General features: G+C 47.6%; 1 pseudogene; it reads left to right on the plus strand.

The window, feature by feature from the left end:
• Window positions 1-3,396: 3,396 nt before the first annotated feature.
• Window positions 3,397-22,532, plus strand: LOC119233831 (perforin-1-like; annotated as a pseudogene).
• Window positions 22,533-26,518: the final 3,986 nt, after the last annotated feature.

Raw genomic sequence — 26,518 nt, forward strand, 5'->3', positions numbered from 1 at the left:
ACATACTCTTCCAAAAAATTGAGAAGGAAGGGATAATACCAAACACATTCTATGAAGCCAACATTACACTAATACCAAAACCAAACAAGGACAACACAAAAAAAGAAAACTACAGGCCAATCTCCCTAATGAACACTGATGCAAAAATCCTCAATAAAATTTTAGCTATCAGATTCCAACAATGTATCCATAAGATAATTCACCACGACCAAGTAGGATTCATTCCAGGGACACAAGGATGGTTCAACATCCGAAAATCAATCAACGTTATCCAACACGTCAACAAAAAGAAATATAAAAACCATATGATAATATCAATAGAGGCTGAGAAAGCTTTCGACAAAGTGCAACACCCATTCATGATAAAAGCCCTTGAAATTCTTGGGATAAAAGGAACGTACCTCAACATCATAAAGGCCATATATGACAAGCCAACAGCCAGTATCATTCTCAATGGTGAAAAGCTAAAAGCAATTCCATTAAGATCTGGAACAAGACAAGGATGTCCACTCTCACCACTGCTTTTCAATATAGTACTGGAAGTCCTAGCCAGAACAATAAGACAAGAGAAAGACATACAAGGAATCCAAATAGGAAAAGAAGAAGTCAAACTATCACTATTTGCAGATGATATGATAATATACATAGAGAACCCCAATAACTCCACAGAAAAACTAATTCACTAATCAATCAGTTCAGCAAAGTGGCAGGATACAAAATCAACACGCAAAAGTCAGTAGCCTTCCTATACACAAACAATAAATCTGAAGAAGAAGAAATAAAAAAAAACCATCCCTTTTATTATCGAAACAAAAAAAATCAAATATTTGGGAATAAATCTAACAAAAGAGGTAAAGGACCTATACAAAGAAAACTATAAACCACTGTTAAAAGAAATAGAAGAAGACACAAGAAATGGAAAGACATCCCCTGCTCATGGATTGGAAGAATAAACATTAAAATGGCCATCCTACCAAAAGCAATCTACAGATTCAATGCTATTCCAATCAAAATTTCAATGTCATTCTTCAAAGAAATAGAACAATTATTGATGAAATTCATATGGAATCACAAAAAACCCCAAATAGCAAAAGCTCTCCTGAAAAAAAAAAGAAGGGAATGGAGGCATCACACTCCCAGACTTCAAACTATACTACAAAGCCATAATCATCAAAACTGCATGGTATTGGAACAAGAACAGACACACAGACCAATGGAATCGAATAGAAAATCCAGAAATAAACCCACAGATTTATGGTCAACTAATCTTTGACAAAGGAGCAAAGACTATGCATTGGAGCAAAGAAAGTTTGTTCAATAAATGGTGCTGGGAAAACTGGGTCGCTACATGCAAAAGAATGAAGCTTGACCACTACCTCACACCATACACAAAAATCAACTCAAAATGGATTAAAGAACTAGACATAAGACCTGAAACCATAAAATATATAGAAGGAAATATAGGCGAAACACTACGTGATTTGCACACCAAAGACATCTTTACAGACACATCACCCAAAGCAGTGATAGTGAAGGCAAAGATAAACAGCTGGGACTACATCAAATTAAAGAGCTTCTGCACAGCAAAAGAGACTATAACAAAAACAAAGAGAAACCCCACCAACTGGGAGAACATTTTTGCACACAACACTAATGATAAAGGACTGATCACAAAAATCTGCAAAGAGCTGACGAGACTCAACAACAACAAAGAAAATAATCCAGTCAAAAAATGGGCAGAAGAGCTAAAACGAAACTTCTCTGAAGAGGAAATGCAAATGGCCAACAGGCATATGAAAAAATGTTCATCACTTGTCATCAGGGAAATGCAAATCAAAACTACCATGAGATACCATCTTACACCAGTGAGAATGGCACATATTAAAAAAACTAGCAACAACAAATGTTGGCGAGGGTGTGGAGAAAAAGGAACTCTTCTGCACTGTTGGTGGGAGTGCAAACTGGTCCAACCACTATGGAAAGCTGTGTGGAGATTTCTGGACCTACTAAACATAGAGCTTCCATATGATCCAGCAATTCCACTCCTAGGTATTTACCCAAAAGACACAGAAACATCAATTCCAAAGAACACCTGCACTCCTATGTTTATAGCAGCACTGTTTACAATAGCTAAGCTTTGGAAACAACCCAAATGCCCAAAAATAGATGACTGGATCAAGAAGATGTGGTACATATACACCATGGAATATTACTCAGCATTCAAAAAAGATAAACACATGCAATTTGCAGCAACATGGATGGCGCTGGAAAGGATCATGCTCAGCGAAATAAGCCAAAAAGAAAAAGAAAAATACCGGATGGTCTCACTCATAGCAGGAATCTAGAAAACTTAAATAAGGGACCAGGAAAAAGAATATAAGAAAGTGAAAATCAAAATCAACAAAAAACTATGAACCAGAGACACTTTTTGGGGGGTGGGGGGAGGGAGGGGAAGGATTGGGGTCAGAATGGGGCGTTTGCAATTGTATGGGGGAATATAAAAATAAAATTTATTATTTAAAAAAAAAAAAAAAAAGAATGTTCTGCAGGACAACACCCTCCAGCTCCTGCCCCTGGCCATCGCACACTGGCGTGCCCGGTCCTCTGTCTGCCAGCGCAAGGTAGTCAGAGCCAAGGTCAGCTCTGTCGAGGGTGTGGCCCGGATGCAGCTAGGAAAATCCGCAATGAATGGGAGGGGGAGCTAGATGTGACTCCCAAGCCCACGGTAAATGCACGCATGACCTTTGCCGGTTCGCACTCCGAGGCAGCTAACTTTGCAGCCGAGAAACCCCTCGCGGATGAGTATAGCTTCACCAAGGATGAGGTGGAGTGTCAATTTTACAGGTAAGCTTGGGAGTGGGGGTGGAAGGGGCATGAAAAAAAAGGTGGGAAATTTAGGTTGTGTAAAAGCCCAGGAATGGCAGGCTGGGAACACTGCCTCCACCAGGAGGAAACTGCTGAAGATTCCTTGTGCCTCACACCGTGGTGCTGAAGACCTAACATTCCTTCATTTTTTGTTCTTGGTCATAAAGAGAGACAAAATTTCCCAAAAAGTACATTAGGCTATAAATTATATGTATCAGCAGACTGCAAGCAATTGGCACAGAAAATTACCTGTTTAGAAATTAGTTACTACACAATTCGGCCCAATTAACAATGGGAGACAATTTATTGCATATATCTGACAAGCAATCCAGCATAACAATTATAGTATATCCTTGTTTTGTTTTTCACAAGTTTCCTTTTTATTTAGAAGTTTCTTAGGAAAGTTTTTAAATGAAGTTAACTGTGTTAAGAAGTTTGTAGGTAGAAAAAATTCTGATAGCTGAGTAGCAGCTGGTCTCTGACTGAAGGTCATGTGAATAAAATAGTCTTTTGAAGCTTAGGTTTTAGCTGATAGGGATGCACTGGCGGCTATCCACTGTCTTAGGTAATTGTCTAGCTAAAATAATAAGTTTTAGTGTTAGGTCTGGTTTTTTATCTATTAACCTTGAAGGCTACCGTCTAGCTGGGACCCGTAGGAACCAGTAGTCCATGGGAACATAATACACTAATTGTTTCTGCTTTACACATGACAATGTATTTTTTTTCTGCTTACTAAAAATGAATAAATAAAGACCTGCTGAGTCTCTTGGCAGAAGATACTAGCACCTCACCAAGTGTCGGTGTCTCCTCATTTCCCTTCCCCTCAGCCCCTGAGTTTCAGTCGCTTAACAAGTCGCCGAGGCCGTCTCATCCTTTCAGGAACCCCTGACACGACATTTTGCCGGAGGCTGGTCCCCGGCAATGCCCAGTTCTTACCACAAGGTAAGGGGCCTTCTGGCCAACTTTCTGTCACCCCAAGGAAGAATATCTCCTTCCTGGTCCCCAACCCTCCCGGGACTAGAGGGAAGCCCAGGCCTCCGGGCGTGGGGGTGGTGAGAGCTCTGCTCCCTGGCCAGGCGGGGCCACGCAGGGGTCTGCCAGGGTAGGCCATTGGGGTTCTGACTTGTGGACACAACAAGGTTTGGGGCTGGGAAGCTAGGCATGATGCCAACCTTTAAAATGGACCAAATCTGCAAAATGCTGGAGCCGGTGCCTCTCCGTCTGGTTCCAACCAGTCAGAGGACTGACTCCCTCACCCCTAAGACACAGATTCTCCTTCTCTACCTCCAACTCATGTTCAGTTCTACCATCACTTGGACATGTCTCTCCAGCATGTGCGTCCAGAGGTGACCATGGCACAGCAGTCTGTGTGTTCTGAGCTTGCTGCCTAGGAAGGGCCATAGGCAAGGGGTCTGGTGTGCCAGGGTGGAGTGACCTGCTGGGTGAGGAGTAGACACAGGCACGGTGAGTGTGCCTAGGAGGACACCAGGCCTATGTTTGAATAAAGCTGATTTCTCAGCCAAGTCTTACAGGCACAGGTGTGGTGAGAGGAAAAAGGGGAGGGCATCTCAGACACAAGGAACTGCATGGATGGCGGAAGGATCAGAAACGAGACCGGGATGGAAAGCAGAGGCTGAGGGGCTGGCAGGAAGAGCAGTGCTGAGAGGCCCCCTTCTGAAGCCAGGAGGGTCATGGGGAGGAATCTGGCCTGTCCAGAGGGCTCTCGGCAGTCGCTGGAAGGTTCTGTGAAAGGGCAGGCACAGAGTTAGGATTTAGAAAGCTGGCGAGAGTAAAACCTGTTTTTAAATTCCTCACTCACACTGAGGTGTGAGTCAACCATGGTTGTGTAGTAGGATATGTAGTGCCCAAAAGGGTGAAAGCTTTAGGATGTAGTGTTCCTTCTCTTTTTGAAATACATCAAATATACCTATTAAGGTATATTTTTACATCTTTTATATTTGTAATCTACATTTCAATATATTTATATATTATATACTGTGAAATGTATAATAAATTATATGCTATGATGTATAAAATGTATACCATATATAACGTTAAACACATAATCATAATTCTAATTATATGGGAATAAAACTATATATAAAATATGAAATATAAACATGTACATTTTAATATGATAGGTTTCTTTCATATTATCACATTCATCTACCATATGACAGGTTTCTATCAATAGCAACCGAGACTGTTATTCTATTTCTATGTATTTTCAGTGGAATGAGGGAACAGTCTGTTGTGGGATTGAGTAAAAGGGCACATGGGGTGGAGACTTCTCTCCCCTCAGCCAAGGCCAACACCCTCCAAGGCTATGGTCCTTTTGTGATCCCTCTCTTTCTAAATTTGGAAAATGAGACTAGAAATACCTATCGACCACCTCTGATGGGCACCCACGACGCCAGCCATACATGGAAACTGAGAGCCAGGAGCAGACCAGGCAACATATAGCACTGTGGCAGCTCTGAGTCCTCCTCAGCCCCTAAACCTGAACGCCCTGAGGAACGGAGAAGCCTCCATCGTTGCCCCCACTCAAAGGACACACCCGTTAGAGATGAATCTCTATTTGACCACTTATTCCACCCCCTTTCAAATGGGGGACAACATGGGTACCCCAACCTTGCCTGTGAAGTTCCTGCCTTCCATTTGCACAGAGCTTTCACAAGCCCCAGCTCTAACTCATTGTGAGTTAAAAGCTGCCATTCACCATAAACACAATGGAATATTACTCAGCAATCAATAATATAAACACATGCAGTTTGCAGCAACATGGATGGAGCTGGAAAGGATCATGCTCAGTGAAATAAGCCAGAAAGAAAAAGAAAAATACCGAATGGTCTCACTCATAGCAGGTATTTAAAAAGCCTAAATAAGAGACCAGGAGAAAGACTACTCAATGCAAAGTAAAAATCAAAATCAACGAGCAACTATAAACCAGAGACACACTAAGGAGAGGGGGGAGGAGGGGAGCAGGGAAAGAAAGGACTAGGGTCAAAATAAGGGGGGGTGCAATTGCATGGGGAATATAAACATAATGAAAATGCAAACATTGTGCAAAGATGAAAAATGATACAAGAATTATAGAAAATAAAATATTAAAAAAGAAAAGCTGTCATTCACATGTTCTCCAAATTGGGAAAGGCCTTTACCCACCATCTAGCCATGAAGAAGGCTACGAGCATTTATGGAGCACCAGCTGTGTACCTGGCGCAGAACCCAGCAAGCTTCAGCCTTCCAGCTCTGCTTTTCCTTTAAACTTTGAACTAAACTCACATGGCCTGGATGTGAACCTCTTGTGATTCAAGTGGTGAGGATGTTTTGTCTAATGTCTAGTTTTTTCGTGGCAAGCAAAAAACGCCAGCTGAGAGATTAGGAGACCAGGTCAAAACTTGGCAGCTATGTGGCAAAATGGCTCTGGGCGGTCGTTTCCACCCTCACACTGCACCGTGAACAGAAGATGCGGTCACCTCTGTGGTTCCTCAGAGCCCCGACAAGTCCATGACTCAGCCCCCAGGTCTTTGCACAGGCCAACACTTCAGTCTGTGAGACTTTTCCCCACACCGCACCCCCAACCCTACAGAAAGCCTTAGTGCTTCCTTTCACTCCTTTCTCAGCAGTCACCCCTCTGTGAAATGCCCCTACATTCCCACCCCCAAATAATTCATCCCTCATAGGTCAACATCTGTGCCTTGGGCAAAAGTCTGTGGGCCCCGTGCACTGAAATCTTTTACTGGTGAACAAAATTGAACTAATAATCATGAAGAAAGCTCTCATTTTACCTTTCTGAACCATTTAACATATAATCTGCAACATAGAAATTTTATAAATGTTTGCAGGATCAATGAACGCCTGTATGCCTTATGGGTTCTTAATCTGCTGTAGTGTTAGGGGATCCCCTATCACGATCTAGAGAAAGTCACATACTACTTGTTGAAGCATTTCTTATAAATACCTCACGGGCGGGGGTCCTGCTTTGCTCAGGTTTTCTTGCACCAGACCTTGGCACCCATTGGGTGTGTATTGCATTGAACGGCATGGAACTCCCCTCCCTGTGCCTCCACACTGAGTGAGCAGTTCTTTCCAGGGGGCAGAATGGTTCCTCTAAGAGTTTGGCTCCATCCCCAGGAAGTGTGTATGGATTAGGGATCGCAAAAGAAAATATCTATCTGGCACCAGTGTAGGGAGCTGCAGGGCAGACTTGGCTTGGCAGCGCGGTGCTGGCAAAGCAAACCCCGCCAGCTCCAACAGAGTGCCCAAGACGACCATCACCACCATGGCTGATGGACCCAGACTTGAGTGAAAATGTCCCGAAGGACAGAGCAACTCCTGTCAACAAAACAACAATGATGCTCGTGAAGCAAGTGAAGTGTGGCAGGCTGCTGTTAAGGGCCGGTTCCTTCAGCTCAGCCTTCACGGGGCTAGAATTCTGAGCATGACCCGGCCAGGGATAACTTCTCCCTACCTTAGGACCCAAAGTGAGGTTATTATTTATTTTACTCACTTTTCTTGTAATCACTGCAGGTAGATAAGAGTCCCATTTATAGATGAGACTTAAACTGAGGTTCAGAGAAGTTCAGTAACCAGCTCAAGCTCACACAGTGACTGGCAGAGCTGGGTCTCAGAGTCAACTCTTCAGATACTAAAATCCATGTTCTCCCAGCTCCTATGGGTTCTGAAAGCCCATCAATTCTCACCAAATTATTAGCTTCATAATAGTTCCTCGATGCACATAATAGCTCCCCAAGATGCCTGGAACTCATTGCCAGCTTTCGGGAGACTGCATGTTTCTGTTTAAGGCTGGGGATCTCAGTAAAAATCATCCCGGCAGGCCCAACTAGATGGTGCGAAGGATACCAGCCTCCAGGGATACCCAGGCTTGGGATCTGTGTGAGGCTTGATACACATCATCTCACCCAACAGCTGAAGGAGACACCCTCAAAGGTCACATTAGTCACCTGCCCACCTCAGCCACTTCTGTTCTTTGTATAACTCCAAGCAGCTGAGGCCAGCCAGGCCCTGTACCACCCTATATTTACAGTCCAAAGGCCTCCTGGATATGATTTTTGGCAAGGCCTCCATCTGATGAGCCATAGTCAGCTCTGGGACGCTGGGAGGTTTCTGGGATGGGAACAGGGTCAGAAAACCCTCCGAGGGCCCTTGACTCAGACCCTGTACAGCTACAGGGTCGCTGAGGACATGTATGGCTACAGGGGAGCTTAGGACAGTGGAGCTGAGCCTTGGGCAGAGGGTACAGACTGCAACAGAAGGTCACAGAGAGAGCAAAGTGCTGAAAAAAAATTAAAATACACTGTGAAGAACCAAAACTGGAATAAACTCTAGATTTCAGATTACGGGTTGCAAAACCAGGAATCCCGAGCTATATGAGTCCCTGAGTCCACTGCAGTTGGACAAGAGGAAGCGTCCTCCCACTCGGAAGTGATTGTCCTCCCCTGAATGTTCAAAATAGGCCCACATACCTCTCCAGTCTCAGGCTGCAGAGAGCAGCTGAGAAAGGAGCTCAGGCCTGAAACAGCCACACCCAGTGACCTAAGAGGCTGACTGAGGTATGAGTGCTGGGGGGACACCTGACCCTGGGAGTGACTTTGGTGCACCACTGTCAGAGTGCTAATGGTCCAGAAAGCAAAACACAAGACGCAGATTAGTGCCCAGGGTCATGTGGGCTATCAGTCACGCGGGGGCATGAAGAGAGAAAGCATCCATCCAACCCATGCTCCCAGGCTGTGCATCAGCTCTGGGGACCCTTGACTCTTCCTCTGACTGTATGCAGGAGTGTGAGCAGCCCAGGTGACATTAGGGACACTTGTCTCCCTCCTGCTGCCCACCCCACCCCCTCTCACACCACTTGGGAGATAATATTTGTGACCAGGCCCATGGGTCCTCTTATATTCTCCCTTCACTGCAGCATCCATCAGACTCTTGTGCCCTCCTCTCCCAGAATGTGTTCTCTATCAGCACCATCCATGTGGCCTGACACTAAGGGGCTATGAAGGGTCTGGCGGTCACCCCAGTAGGATAATCCATAGTTTCCTGGCAGAAGGCTCCAGACTCCAAGGACCGAGGACTGGCTGCTCATGTCATAGCAGGCAGCATGAGCTGCATGTTCCCGAGCCCTCCAAGTCCCACTGGGCCAGGTTGGAGGCCAGACCAGGTGGGTGTTGTGCCCACATGGGTTGGTATCACACTTGAGGAACCCCAGTTTAGGAAAGTCCAATCTTAAAAGGGGTCCGTGAGCAAACCTCCCAATCATCACCCAGGGAAAAGGCAAGAAAATTCCCCTTCTGTCTGGAGAGAAATAAGATCTTGTTCTTCCAGGGCCACCTGCCATGCGAAAATCCTCAGAAAAGACAGTTGAGAACAAAAGCTGCAACAGGACAAGAAAACATCCATAAGATTATCCCCCAACAGATAACAGGGCTGAAAGCATGCCGGCGCGGGAGAGGACCCGCATCCATGAGTGCAAGGGCAAGAGTTGAGCTCCATCTTTTTCCCTCTACTCAGCCCTGCCTAGGACTAGAACACCTGGAAAGAGGAGGCCACTGGGATGCAATCTCTGACTCAGAGGATTTGTGATTGCCCATAGGGGACGCCTGTCCTTGGGACTTCCTGCCCTGCTTAATCTGAATTATTCCCCTGCCCTACACAGAACAGTAGACCCCAGAGGAGCCCAGAATCACACTGAGCCAGGCTCAAGCCCAGCACCACCACTGACATCTAGGTGACTTCGTACAAGTTACTTCACTTCTCATCTTACCTTCCTTCTCTGTAAAATGAGAATAAAGGTATGTAACCATGAGGGATCCTACAAATATTAAGCTGATAATTCCTGGGAAGTGTTAAGCTTTGTGAAACAGCTGTGTGATGAGGACCTCTAGTATTCCAACAGTTATTCTGATGAGGAAACTGAAAGCAGAAAGAGGACAGGACTTGGCCAAGGTCACAGTACATAGGTACATAAGCTTTGACTTGCAACCCAAGTTCACCAGCTTCCTGTCCAAAGCACCCACACCAACTGGTGGTGCCCTAGAGCCCAACACCACCTCCTTTTCATCAACCTCAGTAGTCTATACCCCCACTCAGACATGAGCTATTTTAGCAGGGGGAGTCCAAGCACTGCCCCTGGTTTGTCTCTGTCAGATGCTTAAGGATCTGGAAGGGCTTAAGGAAATGTTGCAATGTTGGCTTGCCACTTACCAGCTCTGAGACTTTCCATCCATTTCTTAAGCTCCGACCCCAGCTTCAGTTTCCCCATTTGCAAAGTCAGAAAATCACAGAGCTGGTTTATGAAAATGTGGTGAAGGTGACTATATGCAAAATGCTTAGCAGAGTACTGGCACATGTCAACTGTTATTTTGACGGCATTTAGTGCAGATTCTGCTCTATTAATAAGAAATTACCAAACGAGATCCTGGGTGGGTTTGAAAGTCCTTTGTAACACTATTCAAGTGAGAAAGCTGATGCTGCCCATAACTTAATATCCTAAAACATACTCTTGTCAGAACGGCCTGGAAGCAGACCACATGAATAGAACTGCCGCAGGATCAGGACATGGTGATCACAGGCTCAGCTCCCTAATTCATCTCACCAGAGCAAGAGCAGTGGGTGAGGGTGAACAAAGCTAGCAGCTACCTGTCAATGGGCCCTATGAGGCCCCTTCACATTCAGTGACCAGGTATGACGCTGGGCAGGTAGCGACTAAGACCCCTAGATGTGGAAACAGAAGCTTTAGTTCATGGCCATATAGCCAGAAAAGATATGCATTCAATAGAGCACTCAAGGTTCGAGGGATGCACAGGCTACAGACCGGCCTGCACCCCATTTCTTCTAAGCAAAAAATAAATAAATCTTTAAAAACATGTTTGTCGGGCCACCCTGGTGGTTCAGGGGGTTAAGACGCAACCTATGAAGCTGTCCACAGCCACTGCAGCATGAGTTTGATCCCCGGCCAGAGAGATACCCAAATGGTGCAGCAGACCTCTCCTGACTCACCCACTGCTCCACTCAGCAGTGCATTTCAGTCAGTCTACCTGTTCTGCTCCCCACTCTGTCTCTGGTGAATCCTCTCACCCCACAACTCTGGCCTGTACCCCAGTTCTTGTATGCAAATATAAATAAATCTTTAAAAAAAAGTTTGTAGAGAAGATAAGTCACATTATAAAGACAATAATTTTTAATATATATGTTCAACATCATCAACCACCAGAGAAATCCAAATAAAAACCACAATGAGATGCCACTTCACACACAACAAGGATTATAATCAGAAAGTCAGATAATAACAATGATGTCGAGAATTTGGGACTCTCAGACATTGCTGGCAAGGGTGTAAAATGGTGCAGCCATGTTGGAAAGTAGCTCCTAAGAGGTTAACCCTAGAGCTACCACATGGCCCAACACCCCCACTCTGAGTACATATCCAGAACGAAAACCTGTGTCCACCCAATATCATGTGCCTGAATCTTCCAGTCACAACTGGAAACCACCTAAATGTCTCTCGAGTGATAAAAGAGAAATGAAATGGTCGTATGTCCCTATAACAGAATATTAATCAGTCCTGAAAAGATACGAAATGCTGACAGATGCTACGACTTAGGTGAACGTTGACAGTATTGCCACAGGAAAGGAGCCAGCTGCCAAAGGTCACATCTTGTATGATTTCATTACTACAAACCATCCGAAAGCAGAAAATCCATCAAGACAAAAAGTATAGGTACAGTGTGGGGTGGAAATGAGCGGTGGCTGGCCATTGGGGTCCGGTGTCTTTTGGGGAGTGATGAACCCTTGCTAAAACATGATGTTGCACCACTCTGTAAATATACAACTGAATTGTACACTTTAAATGGATGAATGGCATGATGTGTGAACGGTACCTCAAAAAACTATTAATAATAAACCATGCAGATGGTGTCTGGCAGTTGAACAAATTGTGTTCTTGTTAGAATATATGCCTCTGAGGAAGAACTGCGCTTAAAGCACATTTCAAGCGCTAAGTTTCAGCTGGAGAAAACAGCTATCATCAGTCACATAGGCCCGAAACAGTAGTTGTAACCTCCTCGCCTCACTGCCCCTTCATATCGCCCACACCAGCATTTCTTGGCCACTGGCCACTTCATAAGCCATTGGAAACCTGCTAAATGCACATTTCATCACTAAGCATCTAAGGATTCTTAGAAATCTCAAAGTCTGCCCTTATACATGAGGACACCAACCTAGGAAGGGGTTAATACTCCACTGGCAAGAGCCAAACAGCAAGTCTCCAGGAAGCTGGGATTAGAACCTGTTCCTCTGCCTCACTTTTCTCTTCCTGCAGAAGAGAATTTAAATTTAAATCTGTCTTCTGAGCACAGTCAGAACTCAACCCCTCACAGCCTCAGATCAGTGTCAGGCCAGGATAGAATCTAGAAGGGGATTAAGAGTTTGCAGTTGCTGGGCCTCCCCGGTGGCTCAACAGGTTAAGTGCAGCACCGTGAAGCTGTCCGTAGCCTCTGCAGCATGAGATACCCACATGGCACAGCAGACCTCTCCTGTCGTGCCCGCTGCTCTCCTCAGTAGTGTTTTCATTCAGTCTACCTGTTCTGTTTCCTGCTCTGTTTCTAGTGAATCCTCTCACCCTCCTGCACTTGTACCCCGGTTCTTGTTTAAATAAATAAATCTTTTTTTTAAAAAAAGTTTGCAATAATTAAAGAGGGAAATAAATTAAAAAAAAAAGAGTTTGTAGTTGCTAGAAGAGTGGGGGGGCACATTGCAGGAAAGAAATGGGGTGGGTTCCCAGAGGGCAGCATTAGCCCCTGTTGCCACAAGAGTGGGGGACACAAGAGGGGACCATAACCGCAGGGGATGAGCAATCCATGGTATCACACGTGGTCTGGGGTGTGGCTATTTGTTCCTGTCACATGTGCAGTGGGAAGGTAAATGTATGAGAACGGTCCCCCCACATAAACCCACTTACCCATCTGGGACCTGTGTAATTTTGTCCCCCAGAAGTTTCCTGTGAGTCAATCAACCCATGGAAACTTTACCTGCCCAGACCTCAGGTAAAATAAGGAATGAAGACCCTGGGTCTCACCCACAGCTCTCCCCGGCGGGGTCCCAATACATCTCACCCACCAGTGGCTGCAAAAGCTGGCCAAGGCTGGGAAGAAGCTGGGAAGAGGCTGGGAAGAGGTGGGAACCAGCAGACTCTGGTTCCCTTCATAAATGGGGAGCAGGAGACCCCGTGTCTGGGGCTCAAAACCTGGGCTGGGCCGGGATGTAGGTGTGGGCAGGAAGTGGGAAAGGAGGTCTGAAGATGAATTGTCTCCCCACTGCTCAGGAAGGAGGGAATGGTCACATGTACTAACACCCAATGAGAGCCCAGCTCTGTTCTGAGCACTTCCCTGTGGGGTAATGTAGCGCCAGGAAGGGCACTGAGCAGGTTTTCTAAGATCCCATGCAGACAGGTAAAGAAGCAGTCCCAGAGCCTTCGGTGGCTTTCTCAGGCTTTTGTTGAGCTTTTACATGTAGTGCAGCAATCAGGTACACTGCAGGCAGGGGTGCCGGGGGGACCAGGAGGCCGCAGGTCTTCACTCTGGGTTCTCTGGCATTCTTCTCCCCTTCAATCTCCTGCCTCTGCTTCTCTTGGCGACTATCCCAATACTGCTGCCATGGCCCACAGAAGTAAACAACACAACTTATAACAAATGCAACAACATGGCATTAGGATTGCCCTATCAGGCAGGTTTCCTAATGGCAGGAGGCAGAAAAGCCTGAAAACCATTTACCCTACAATCCACCTCCTCAGGGTTTTCTGGTATAAAGTCTACATATATACAATTTTCCCTTAACAAACACAAACACTGCAGCCATGGCCCACAAAAGAAAATAGCAATGACACAACACAATAACACAAATGAGTCCAGACAGGGCACCAACCTAGTGGCAAAAGACGATTATTGGCACCAGCAGATGATCTACCACTTCTGCTGCTGAAGGCACTGCTCATAACCACTCAGGCAACTGCCATCACACGCCAGGAGCCATCAGGCTTCCCGGCCTTCTCTGCCTGATTGGCAATTCTGTCTTTGGGGGTAATCACCCAATCCTCAGGGTTTTCTGTCTGCAGTCACTCCAGCACTCGGCTTTCACAGCCACCAATGCAACACGCAGACCCCTGCTCTTGTTACAGGGCAACCCCTCTCTAAAACGGATTGCCTGACAGTGGGTCCTCACCTGCGCGCTTTAAAGGGACTTATACTGAAGGCACACACAAAAAGTTAACAAAAGGTTTTATGCTTTGGTAGACACAGGAGCTGAATGTACTCTGCTCTATGGAGATCCAGAAAAATTTTAAGGGTCTGCTTGTTACATTGATGGCTGTGGAGGCCAGAGTATCAAGGTCACAGCAGTGAGACTATCCCTCGGGATTGGGCGATTACTCCATGAAAGATTCTAAAGTATATGTATCGCCCATGCTGGAGTACATCTGGGGGTGGATGTACTACGTGGCTTGTGGCTAGAGACCACAGCCTGAGAGTTTCACATTAAAGTGCATGCAGTAAAGGCAGCGGTGCGAGGACACGCTAAGCATCCACCCATACGACTGCCAGTCCCTAGCTGAGTGACTAATACCAAGCAATATCAGTTGCCCGGAGGCCACAAGGAAATTACGGGCACAATATAGGAATTGGAGAAAGTGGGCATTGTGCATACTGCCCGCAGCCCCTACAATTCCGAGGTGTGGCCGGTGTAGAAGCCTGATGGCTCTTGGCATGACAGAGGATTATTGTGAGTTAAATAAAGTAGTTCCCCCCTTGCATGCTGCAGTGCCTTCAGGGGCAGACTTAATAGATGGTCTGAGCCATGAGCTAGACATGGATCATTTTATAGCGTGTTTGGCAAATACTTCCCCTCTCCCCATAGAGACAGCTCCAGAGTCAAGACCAGTTTGCCTTCACCTGGGAAGGCCGGCAATGGACACTAACTGTGCTCCCACAGGGATACCTGCCCAGCCCTACTCTGTGCCAGGGGCTGGTGGCAGCAGGTCTGGCTCGGTGGGAAAGGCCATCTTCAGCGCATCTGTATCATTACATGGATGATGTTTTATTAACTAAGACTCTCTTGCTATTTGGAAAAGGCCATATCTCTCCTATTGACACACCTGAAAACATGTGGCTGGGCAATCAACGGAAGCAACCTGCATGGACCTGGCCTGTGAAGGCTCCCCACATGCTCTGGGTGGCTCTGATCGCCCCCTGGGGTCGTGGCCTGGAGGCCAATTTACAAATAACACCAGTGACTGCACAGTAGCTGCCACAGGTGAGTGTCACCCACCCTGGGGTGGCAGATCAGAATGCAATCCTTAGGGGACATTTGTGATGTTTTGTGGCCTATTATTGTCACAGGGTGGTCCCCAGAAAAAGGGGAATTCCAGGTTCCCTGCCCCACCCAAAGGAGGGTGGAGCTAAAGAAAAGAAGCTGCAGAAGGTGGGGAGGAAGGAAGGAAGCAGGATGGAGCCAGAAGGAGCCCTGGAGGAGGCACATGGAGCAGGGAGACACGTGAGGAAACTGCGCTTGCCTTTTGTTCGTGGCAAGTAAAAGGGAAAAGCATCAGATGTGGGTGAGACCCGTGGGGAGATGATAATGGCAGTTTTTGTCTTGGTTATGATTTTGCTCTTTTCCTCCCAAACTTGTCCTGTTGTTTCTGACCCTTTTCTGTGGGTCCCCACTGGAAGGTGCTTTGGACTTGTGGCAGGCTTTGGGGCCTTGCTCTGGGACACTCCTGCTTGGGTGGACTTTTACCCACAAGGGGAAGGGTAACCGTGGGTGCTTGATATATTAACTATATTCTTTGTCTTTTCTGTGTTGTTTCCTATTTGTATTAAAGTTCCTTCTCATTAAAGTATCATAGGTTTTGTGTTGATGTGGTGGATGGCAGAACCTATTTAGAGCAAGCAGGTTTGCGGGGTCTGGGGTGCCCCTCTCCCTGCCCTGTTACAGTACGAACTCGCCACTCTTGCTACATGTAGAGCCCTGTGATGCCTCTTTACTGGCAAAGCGAGTGTGGTCCTCACAACCTGGAAGGCCACTGATGCCACCTACAATATTATCTTCAGATACAAAATTGGCGTGTATGTTGCCAGATGGCAGGGATCTCCCATTGCTGGTACCAGTAACTTCCTTATCTTTCTGCCCCTAGGAGAACTGAACTTACTTATATTGTGATGTATACGGGTTGCTTTTGTGAGCCATGGCTGCAGTGCTTGTATTTGCCAAGGGATACTTGTATACACTTGTGTATGGACTGTGTGGTGGAAAACCCTGAAGGGGTGGATTGTGGGGTAAGGAAAGGGGAAAAGCCTCAGGCTCTTCTGGCCTCCCACTGTGCATGCGCACTCAGCCAAGGGCTGGAGGTGGCGTGGTGTGGAGCAGCGTGGTGTGGAGCTGCGTGGTGTGGAGTGTGGTGGAATGCAGCGGCAAACAGCGGGGAAATGAAAGCACCAACACGGCTGCTTGAAGCGTTGATGAACCTACCCGGCATGGCATGGTTGCATTACACTCCCTGAATACTCATAGCCTATGGGTCTAACTATTTTTATCCCCATTTTTACAAGGGAAACTGGGACAGAGAGGCTAAAGAAGTTACCAGGCTGCACAGTAATGGATACCGAAGCCGGACCCTGCCCTGGCTGTTCAGCCCGAGCCCACTCAGTGAGCACCTTCCCTCTGTCGCCTCTTACATCTCACACCACAGCGCCCTGGCTCAAGAGCAGGGAGATCACCCCCGCGGGCCTCTTCTTCCATCCCAGAGCTGAATCTTGAAGTCCTCGGTCCCGTGTGCTCCTCTAGCCTAAAACTCATCTATTCGCCCCATCCCACACCCCAACACTTCTGCTTGGCAGATGAGCCTCTGGCCCTCTCAGTTTGCTTCCCGAGGGCTGTCAGCAGGGCCCTATAAGGTGAAGACAGGGTGGGTGTGCTGGGGGCGGGGCAGGAAGCAGAAGTGAAGGGATGAGTTGTGTGGGGAGGCTGACACCATTTCAGAAGCCTCCTGTGAAGAGCAAGAATGTCTGTTTAGGAGCAGCTCGACACAGGACTCCAGGTAGGAAAGCAGGAGGGGTTTGGGGTGATTGGGAGCCCCTGTGTGGGACAGAGGAGCATGGGCATGAAACCACTCCTTTGAGAGAAGAGCCTGATGGGGCAGGAAGTGCTGTTTTCTGTAAGAAAGAGACTTGGATTCCAGACTGTGCTTCGGGGCTAACAAATTGGGCAGATTTGAGCCCACTCTGTGCCTCGGTTTCCTCATATACCAAGCAAAGAGGGTAGAGGACACATTCTCTTGGGCCCTTAGGCTGACTGAGTCACTAAGAAAGCTGAAAACAACTGCCCTGGAGATAATATGATGAGAGTCAGTATGGAGACCAAGTTCCTTGGATCAAGGTTATAAACTGTGCTGGCTTCCCAAGGGGGATGATCCCAGAGCCTTTGTTTTTTGGTTTTTTTCCCTAAATTCTTTATAGTTTTTTTCTTTTCTATTTATATATATATATTTTACATCGTTTTTCTTTTTTGTACAATGTATGCATTTTCATCATGGTTATAGTCCCCGTACAATTCCCACCACTCTTATTTTGCTCCTACTCCCTTCTTCCCTACCCCCCAATAGTGTGTCTCTGGTTTATAGCTGCTTGTTGATTTTGATTTTGATTTTTACTTTATTATGATAAGTCTTTTTCTTGATATTTTACCTAGGTTTCTAAATTCCTGCTATGAATGAGACCATCCGATATTTTTCATTTTCTTTCTGGCTTATTTCGCTGAGCATGATCCCTTCCAGCGCCATCCATGTTGCTGCAAATTGCATGTGTTTATCTTTTTATTGCTGAGTAATATTCCATTGTGTATATGTACCACATCTTCTTGATCCAGTCATCTATTTTTGGGCAATTGGGTTGTTTCCATAGCTTAGCTATTGTAAATAGTGTTGCAATAAACATAGGGGTGCAGGTGGATCCCAGGGCCATTGAAAGCCTCCTGCTATTTACCTCCGTGGGGCTACCATATTGCCTGGAATTCCATCATTCAAGTACTGCTTTGAGCAAGGCCCAGAGGCTCCAGGTAGAGTGCAGGGAGAGTTCACGCCCTCCATAAACCCAGGGCTCAGAGAGGCAGCTGCCTCTGCCAGGTGCCAGAGAGGAAAGGCCTCCAAGGAACTCAGTTTGGATAAGGGTAGAGAGAGGAGATTACAGATTATGAACAAACACAGCTGAGGCTCCAAAACCACCTCAAACTGGGGAAGAAACTTTAGGTAATTGCTGTCCAACTGTAGGCAATAGGTAGCTCACAGATACTGCCGGGATCCCAGTGTGGCAGGGACTAACCAACAGGACACTCAAGCATCAGTAGGAGACCTGGAGAGCAAACTTCAAGATGTCTCCCATGCAGGATCTTAGGGTACAGGTATATGGGAGCTATTTTTCTAGAATTCAGACTGATTTTCCTCCATGGGGCTCAGAAAGAGGTCCCCAAAGGGGAAATGGAGAGAATAAGGATGAATCACAACCTCCCTTATTTCCCAGTTATGTCAAGAACCTAAGGTGCTATAGGGTGGGGATGGAGAGTAAGAGAGATGAGGGTAGAAGAAGTGAGTGTTCTGGGGTCAAAGTAACATTTTCCAGAACCTAGACTTCTCTAGACTCACCAGGTACCTCCCCAAAATCTGCTACAGCGACTGCCTGCCCCTCCTCTCTACCCAGAGCACCCTCCCACCAGCAGCAGCTGTGATGCAAAGGATGAAGTCATCAATTTGGATCTCCACTAGGCTTAAATAATGAAATCAGGGCATCCTCTGCATATATGTCCTCGGCCAAGTCACTTCTCCTCTGTGGGCCCATCTGGACAATGTTGAGGGTGGCCCAGGTTTATAAGGGTAATTCCAGCTCTGACATTCAGTGATTTAAAAGAGATGGCATTCCCTCTGGATTCCATAGGTCCCAATAATCCTCAGCTGGGGGAGGACCCTCCTGAAGCCCTGTGCCTCCTGTCTCTGCAGCTCCATGGCCACCTGTGTGCTTCTCCAGGGGATCCTCCTCCTTCTGCTGCCCACCCCCACCCCTGCCCTCTGCAACACCTTCACACAGTCTGAATGCAGTGAACACGAGACTTTCGTGCCTGGCTCGTGGCTGGCAGGGGAGGGAGTGGACGTGACCAGTCTCCGGCGCTCAGGCTCCTTCCCAGTGGACACAAAGCGCTACATGAGACGGGATGGCACCTGCACCCTCTGCAAGAATGTTCTGCAGGACAACACCCTCCAGCGCCTGCCCGTGGCCCTCGCACACTGGCGTGCCCGGTCCTCTGTCTGCCAGCGCAAGGTAGTCAGAGCCAAGGTCAGCTCTGTCGAGGGTGTGGCCCGGGATGCAGCTAGCAAAATCCGCAATGACTGGCAGGGGAAGCTAGACCTGACTCCCAAGCCCACGGTCAATGCACGCATGACCTTTGCCGGTTCGCACTCTGAGGCAGCTAACTTTGCAGCCAAGAAAACCCACCAGGATGAGTACAGCTTCACCAAGGATGAGGTGGAGTGTCAATTTTACAGGTGAGCTTGGAAGTCGGGTGGAGGGGAATGAAAAAAAAGGTGGGAAATTTAGGGTGGTGTAAAAGCCCAGGAATGGCAGGATGGGAACACAGAGACTGCCTCCACCAGGAGGAAACTGCAGGTAGAGTGCCCTATGGCCTTCCCCCCTGTAGTCCAGATCTGGAAGCGCCCAGGCAGAGAACAGGTAGAGGGAAGCCAGAGCAGGCTGTGCCTGAGAAGAAGATGCTGTTGAGGTCGTCTCAATAACCCCGTCTTCTATGAGCATTGGAAGTTCTGTGGGGTCCTTCCTGGATGGGGCAGAGACAGGAGACCTGGTTGGATCCCTCCCATCACTAGCCTCATTTGTCCTTTCACCCACTATTTAAGTCTGACTCTGTGTTCGGCATTAAGGCTTTAGGCTCTGTGCTGGGCATTAGGGTTAGAGTACTGAGCAATTGCAATCACCCCCAGCCCTTGGGACCCAGATCCCAACCTGAGAAATGCATGCCTCCAAAGTAACCACTCTGATTTCTTATACCTGGATCCCAAATTTCCCCCACGGTGAGACAGGGCTGCTATATGGCCAGAGCTGTCAGGGGTCCATGCATGCAGGTCCCAATCGAGTGGACAGATAGCCTACAGCAACAGGACTAACTTCCAAAACCAGAACACACCATCAGTATAGCAGCATCCCTTTTTATAATCAGAAAAGAAAGAGGAAAGAAAAAAATTTATTTTGAAAGGAAAGTGCAAACTTATATACCAAGTCCTCATCACTGCAGGAAAACAGACAGAAAGTGTTTCTCTGCGGGCTCAGTGATTCAGTTGTTTAGGCTTTGGAGCCAGACCACCTGGGCACTAGTTAGGCCACTTCCCTGTGACCTTGGGCCATGTTGAGGGAGTTATCGAATGGGGAAAATACTACCCACCACTGGATCTGATGTTTTCTCTCCTTCAGATTTAAACTAGTACACAACCCCCCACTGCACCCTGAATTCAAAAAGGCCCTCAGGGCCATACTCCCCGTTTTCAACAACTCCACAGAGACTGAGTACTTCGGGCTCATCTCCGACTACGGCACCCACTTTATCCGGTCCATGAACCTGGGTGGCCGGATCTCGACCCTCACGGCGCTGCGCACCTGTGAATTGGTCTTAGAGAGATTGACAGCCAAGGAGGTGGAGGATTGCCTGGCTGTCGAGGCTGAGGTCAGCATAGGCAGCCAGGTCAGCTCTTCAGCAGAATCCAAGGCATGTGAGGAGAAGATGAAGAGGAGCAAGATAACAAACTCCTTCCACCAGACCTTCCGGGAACGTTATTGACATAGTTGGTGGCCACCACACTTCCTCGCATGACCTGTTGTTTGGGAACCATGCCAAGCCGGAGCAGTTCTCACAATGGGTAGATTCGCTGAAGGACACCCCAGGCCTTGTGGACTACACCTTGGAGCCTCTGCATGTTCTGCTGAAGAGAGAGGACCCGCACCGCGAGGCCCTGAGACAGGCCGTGAGCAAGTATGTGTTGCACAGGGCTCGCTGGAGGGACTGCAGCCGGCCCTGCCCTAAGGGGCAGCAAAAGAGTCCCCAAGACCCATGCCAGTGCCTGTGCCATGGCATGGAACTCAACAATCACAGCTGCTGTCCTCGAGAGAGGGGCCTGGCCCACTTGGAGGTTAAGAACTTCCAGGCGACAGGCCTATGGGGAGACTCAATCACTGCCACAGACGCCTATTTGAAGGTTTTCTTCGCAAGCAAGGAGCTGAGGACAAGCACAGTGTGGAACAACAACAACCCCACATGGCACACAACGCTGGACTTTCAGGATGTGGTCCTGCCCACAGGGAGGCCCCTGAGGGTGCAGGTCTGGGATGAAGACAATGGCTACGACGATGACCTTCTCGGCACATGTGACACAGAACCAAAATCTGGGTCACACGAGGTGAACTGCAACCTAAACCACGGTCACCTGAAATTCTCCTACCAAGCCAAGTGCCTGCACCACCTGACAGGGGATTTCTGCATGGACTATGCCCCCCAAGGGCGTCTGGGGGAGACTCCAGGAAACAGGAGTGGTCCAGTGTGGTAAGAACAGCAGGCCTGAGGGGACCGGAATATCTGGCCTAACAGGGTTCTTTATTTTTAATTAATTTTTTTATTTTTTACATCATTTTAAAAAGATTTGCTTCCCCCCACCCCCTCAGGTGTAGTCCCCATAGAATTTCCTTTGCCAATGCACCTGTGCACCATCACCTCTGTACCCTGTGCACCTCCATCCCTCGGATCCCTCTCCCTCTTCCTCCCCTGCCATATGTCTCTGATTAATAATTGTCTGTTTTTCTTTGTTGTGTTTTGTACTGTTACTATTTTTTACACTGATGCCATATTTGGTTCCCCTATATTCCTGCTATAAGTGAAACTTTCCAATATTTTTCTTTTTCCTTCTGACTTATTTCACTGAGCATAATGCCTTCTAGTTCCATCCACATTGCTGCCAATGCCATTAATTTTTTGATTGCTGAACATTATTCCATTGTGTATATATGAACTTACAGGTCTGCCCTGAATCTCCTTGTCCAAACTGGCTTAGCTCCTCCATATTCTTGGGCCCTGGAAATGAGCTGGGTTGGGCCACACCCTACATTCACAGCTGTACAGACACGGCAGCCATTCCCGCCCAGCTTCTTGCTGTCATTTCAGACCTTTCTGCAACCCTTTCTAGTGTGGTGAATGCCTTATCATATTAAATCCAACCCCCTCTGCCCCAGCTGTTCTGTTTGCTCTATCTTCTTTGCCCACCAAGTTTTGCCTCTCAGATGAATCATAAGTTGCCTTGACCTGTCTCATACACATAACCTGATACATAAAATGATGTGATGGTGGCAACTCTCTTGCCTACGTGTGACCATGCAGGTGCCTCTATTTTTCTGCTCCTTTTCCTAATAAACTTTCCCTTTTAATATGGAAAATAAACAAATAAATGTTTAAAGTGATGTGATAGTGACAATGAGAGCGACAAACAGGGCTCTGAGATAACATTCTGTTAGCAACCCTATACAACAGGACTGGCATTCACCCCAAGGGCAGGCAGATAATATAAATAAATTGCCTTTTTTCTTTTGTTGGAAATGTGGGAACCCAAAATATTTTGTGCCCATAACTCTATGATTTGAGAAACAACAACATACACTTGGTGATAAATGGCAGTGGACATTCATGTCTCAGTTGTGTGACAATGGAGACCATGCAGACTATGGTGAATGGAAGAACATCTCTAAAGTTTGGCCTGCAGATCTGCATCAGCCCAATGGTCCCTTGCAGAGTATGAGCCCAGAACTTCTAGTCTTCCAACTTCTTAAACGACCCAAAAATCCCATTCCGATTTCTGATTATTGGCAATTCACTTCACTATTTAAAAACAACCCAATGTAGACAAATCTGGCACAAAACATAGAGAACATGGAAATGAGCCATAACTGATCCAGAGCAATCAATTTGAAAACTCCAGTTTTAATAGAACCCTTTTGACAGTTTGAAAAGCAACTCCTGACCCACCATTTGAGGGACAGAACCAGCAGTTCCAATAAGATGGATCTGAGGGTCTCCTGGCTTTGGCAGGCAATCAACCCCAGAGCCTCAGGTTCTGATATATCATTACATGGCCTTTGTTTCATGCACCTCGGACACAGGTCTCAGAACACAGCCCTATGGGATGGGCGGCAAAAACTCAGGGTGGCCTCCAAGACATGAGAGGATGTGGCTTTGTCAGACCATTGTCAGAGGGGCTCAGAACTACTGCACAACCCTCCTGACTTTTTGCAAACTCCCTACACTTTAATCTTTTTCGGTTTGTGTGATCCAGCAGCTCAAATGCCCAGCCCTGAATCCCCAAGTGGGGCAGGAGGTATTGGTGAGCTTGATAAGCCCAATTGCCACCACTGTTCTCACACGTTTCCATTCACAGCCCAACACACAACTGGAGCACAAGAGAAATCTTGAAACTTCACACTGGCTGCTGTGCTCATTGAAAATAAACATGGGTGTGGGCCGTATCTTTGGGGTTAAGGAAGCAGGGGCAGGGTGGGCCTGGATCCGGGACAGCTCCAACAAGGATGGGAGTCATTCATGTGCCCTGGTGGTCAGTGACTCAGGCAAGTCTCTCCGCTGCCTGGGCTGCCCCAAAGGACACTCCTTTTCTACTCCCTTCTTGAGACTATTTGGAGGGAGAAGGGCATGAGGCTTTTTGGAAGGTGAGTTCTACAAAAGAGGTCCTGAAAGGTATTCTGCTTGGCCCGGCTGGTTTTACATGTAGGGAAAGTGAGACCCCAAAGAAGGGATTTAACTGTGGCCACCGAAGTTCGTGGCAGGGCCAGGTCTTGAGTCCTGGGGACTACAGTCTGAATAAAAAACTTGAGGGAGGCCAACAAAATCTGGGAAGGAGAACTCTTGGGGGAAGATGTGGCAAGACCAAGGTGAAGGAATGGCCCCTGTTGAGGGGAGGCAGCAGTGGCACCCTCAGCCCTAACTAAGGCCACCCTCTTGATATTTTTGTTTCACCCCACTTGAGGCCCCAACTGAGGCCCCTTGGGTAACCCTCCACTATGCCAGCTCTCTTCCATTTGCTGGCCCCAGAAGGCACAGGAGGCTGGCCTGCCTGAGCTGGTCAGTGGGCAGGAGATGGGAGTCTGCACAGATTAGGGCTTCTACTCCTCTTGTTACAGGGCAAACCCGCTCTAAAACAGGTTACCTGACTGTGGATCCCCACCAATGCATTCAAAGGAACTTACACTGCAGGCACACACAAAAAGCTAACAAAAGATTTGTTTACAAGGGAAGGAGAAATGAGAAAATGTACAACTCAGGGAGAAAAGAGGGAGATAAATTCTTAAATGTGTCCTACCCATTCGGCCCACCTGGAATCCCAAATCACCCGCAGAGACCAAACCTGACTGGCCAAGAGCACGAGCCAAGTGAGCCCCAGACCCCACTGATATGGCTGGTTATAAACCGAGGCTTGAGAAAATGGCTGCTTAACTCCATCCTTAGGTCCTCGCAACCTCCCTTTGGGGATCATGGGATTTGTAGTTCCCAGGGTCTTGATGGAGTGGAGGTGGCATCCACAAAGCCTGTATGGAATTCGCTCAGGACATTCTTTCCCCTTAACACTTTCAGTATCCCCCACTGAGGGGGTGCTGCTTTGAGTAGCTGCAGACACTCTCCAGTGTTCTTCATTCCCCCATATCTGTCACCTATCACATTCCTGCCTTCTCATATTGCCCCCTTCTGCCTCTGTAGCTCGGGCTATTAATACTGCTTGCCTGGAATAGTCTTCCTAATCACTCCTCAGCCTTTTGGCTAAGATCAAGTCTGGAATAGTCTTTCCTCCAGTCCCCTCACTGATCTCTAGACACCCATATTCCCATCCCTGTCCCATCATTCCACAAACACCATAGTGGCAGCACCCAAACCATAGCCCCACAGGCCCCACTCCAAGGCAACCCCCACAACTCTGACTGAGGAAACCCCGCAATTCACTCTGCCTGCCCCATTGGAAGGTCAAAGTGCTAGAAGATAGTGAACATGCCCAGTTCAGCTCAGAACAGCCTTCAACCAATGGCCCGTGGGAGGTGGTGTAGGAACACTCCAGCTCTCTCCCCCTGGTGAGAAGAATGCTGAGGGGCATAGTCTGTGCTGACTCCCAGAGATGCCCACAAGAACAAACTCCAGTTACCACAGCCGTAACTTGCTTGACTGCACATGCTCTATTTGCTGTCTCCCTCCCTGTCTCAATTTCCCACTCTACTGGTATTTTCTGGAATCACATCCCATATAAACAACCTACCTATGAATCCCCATCTCAAGGTCAGACTCAGGACATCAGCTAAGACACACATCTGACCACATCATTGCCTTGCTTAAAACTTTCATTACCTCCTCGTGCTCCTGAGATAAAGCACAATCACCCCAAAATGACCCATAGGCCTGGCATGCTAGCTTTGCTCTCAATTCTGTCCCCCCACTAAGCTCTGCCTCACTGAGCTGATTGGCTCCTGGGTTGACCATGCTCCTCTCTCACCCTTCACACATGCTGCCTCCACTTTCTGGAACTTTCTCCTTAGGAGAAAAGAACCAAGTAAGTCAACTTAGCCTTCAGGTTTCAACTTCAAAGGCAGCTACCTCCAGGAAGACTTCCCTGACAGCCAAGTCTAGGTTATGGCCCCTAGGACACTGCTCCCATGTTTCCCCATCATAGCACTGTGAGACCCGGGGCCACTCCTATCTTATTCATAATTGAATCCTCTAGTCCAGCACCTGCCATAAATTTATGCTTTAAAAAAATGTTGGATGGATGATTAGATGGGTGAATGAATGAAATCCACCAAAGAATCTTCTAGCCTCTGCCTGAACTCTCCAGGATCATTACCTATGGAGGTAGCTATTCTACTTGAGCTACCATGAGCTGTCATGTTCTAACCATGACCTGTCATGTTACACAAAAGCCTGCTTTCTGAACGCTCCAGGCCCAGTGGTGGCTTGGTTGGGCAGAGAGGCCAGTAGACTGACTCCTGTCCAGGCAGCAGTGCCTCTCACTCCTCCCTGTGAAGGAGCCACAGAAGGGCCACTCACTGCCAAGGTGGCAGTCATGTGGGACTGAGCCAGCTGCCTCCTCTCTGTTACTGACAACAGAAGTGACGCCCCTCTTGTGGCAGGTGAAGAGCAGTTCTTAATTGTTACCTACCCAGCCCTCTTGTTTCTCAATGAGCCCCATTACCAGCTGAGTCGGGTCCAACAGCGCAGTTCTTGCTCAGGGCACCGCTAGGGCCCCCTTGGCCTAGGTAGGTTGGAGAAGGGCCAGGCTCACCACCTTAACCTGCTCATGGGATTCCTTTCCCCCTACACCTCTCCCCTTGCTCACACCTGACCATGAGGTTCTTTCCAGCCCAGCCATCCACATCCCAGGATGCCACACACATAAGTGGAGCAAAAGCAGCCTCCTGACTTCACACCGTCTGAGCTGGCTCACAGATGACGTGCCCACAGGGTGCTTAGGTTTGTGTCACGCAGAAAGGGATCAATC

The sequence above is a fragment of the Talpa occidentalis genome, unplaced genomic scaffold (genome assembly GCF_014898055.3).
Source record: "Talpa occidentalis isolate TD23 unplaced genomic scaffold, MPIMG_talOcc4v2.1 talOcc4.8, whole genome shotgun sequence".
NCBI lineage: Eukaryota > Metazoa > Chordata > Mammalia > Eulipotyphla > Talpidae > Talpa > Talpa occidentalis.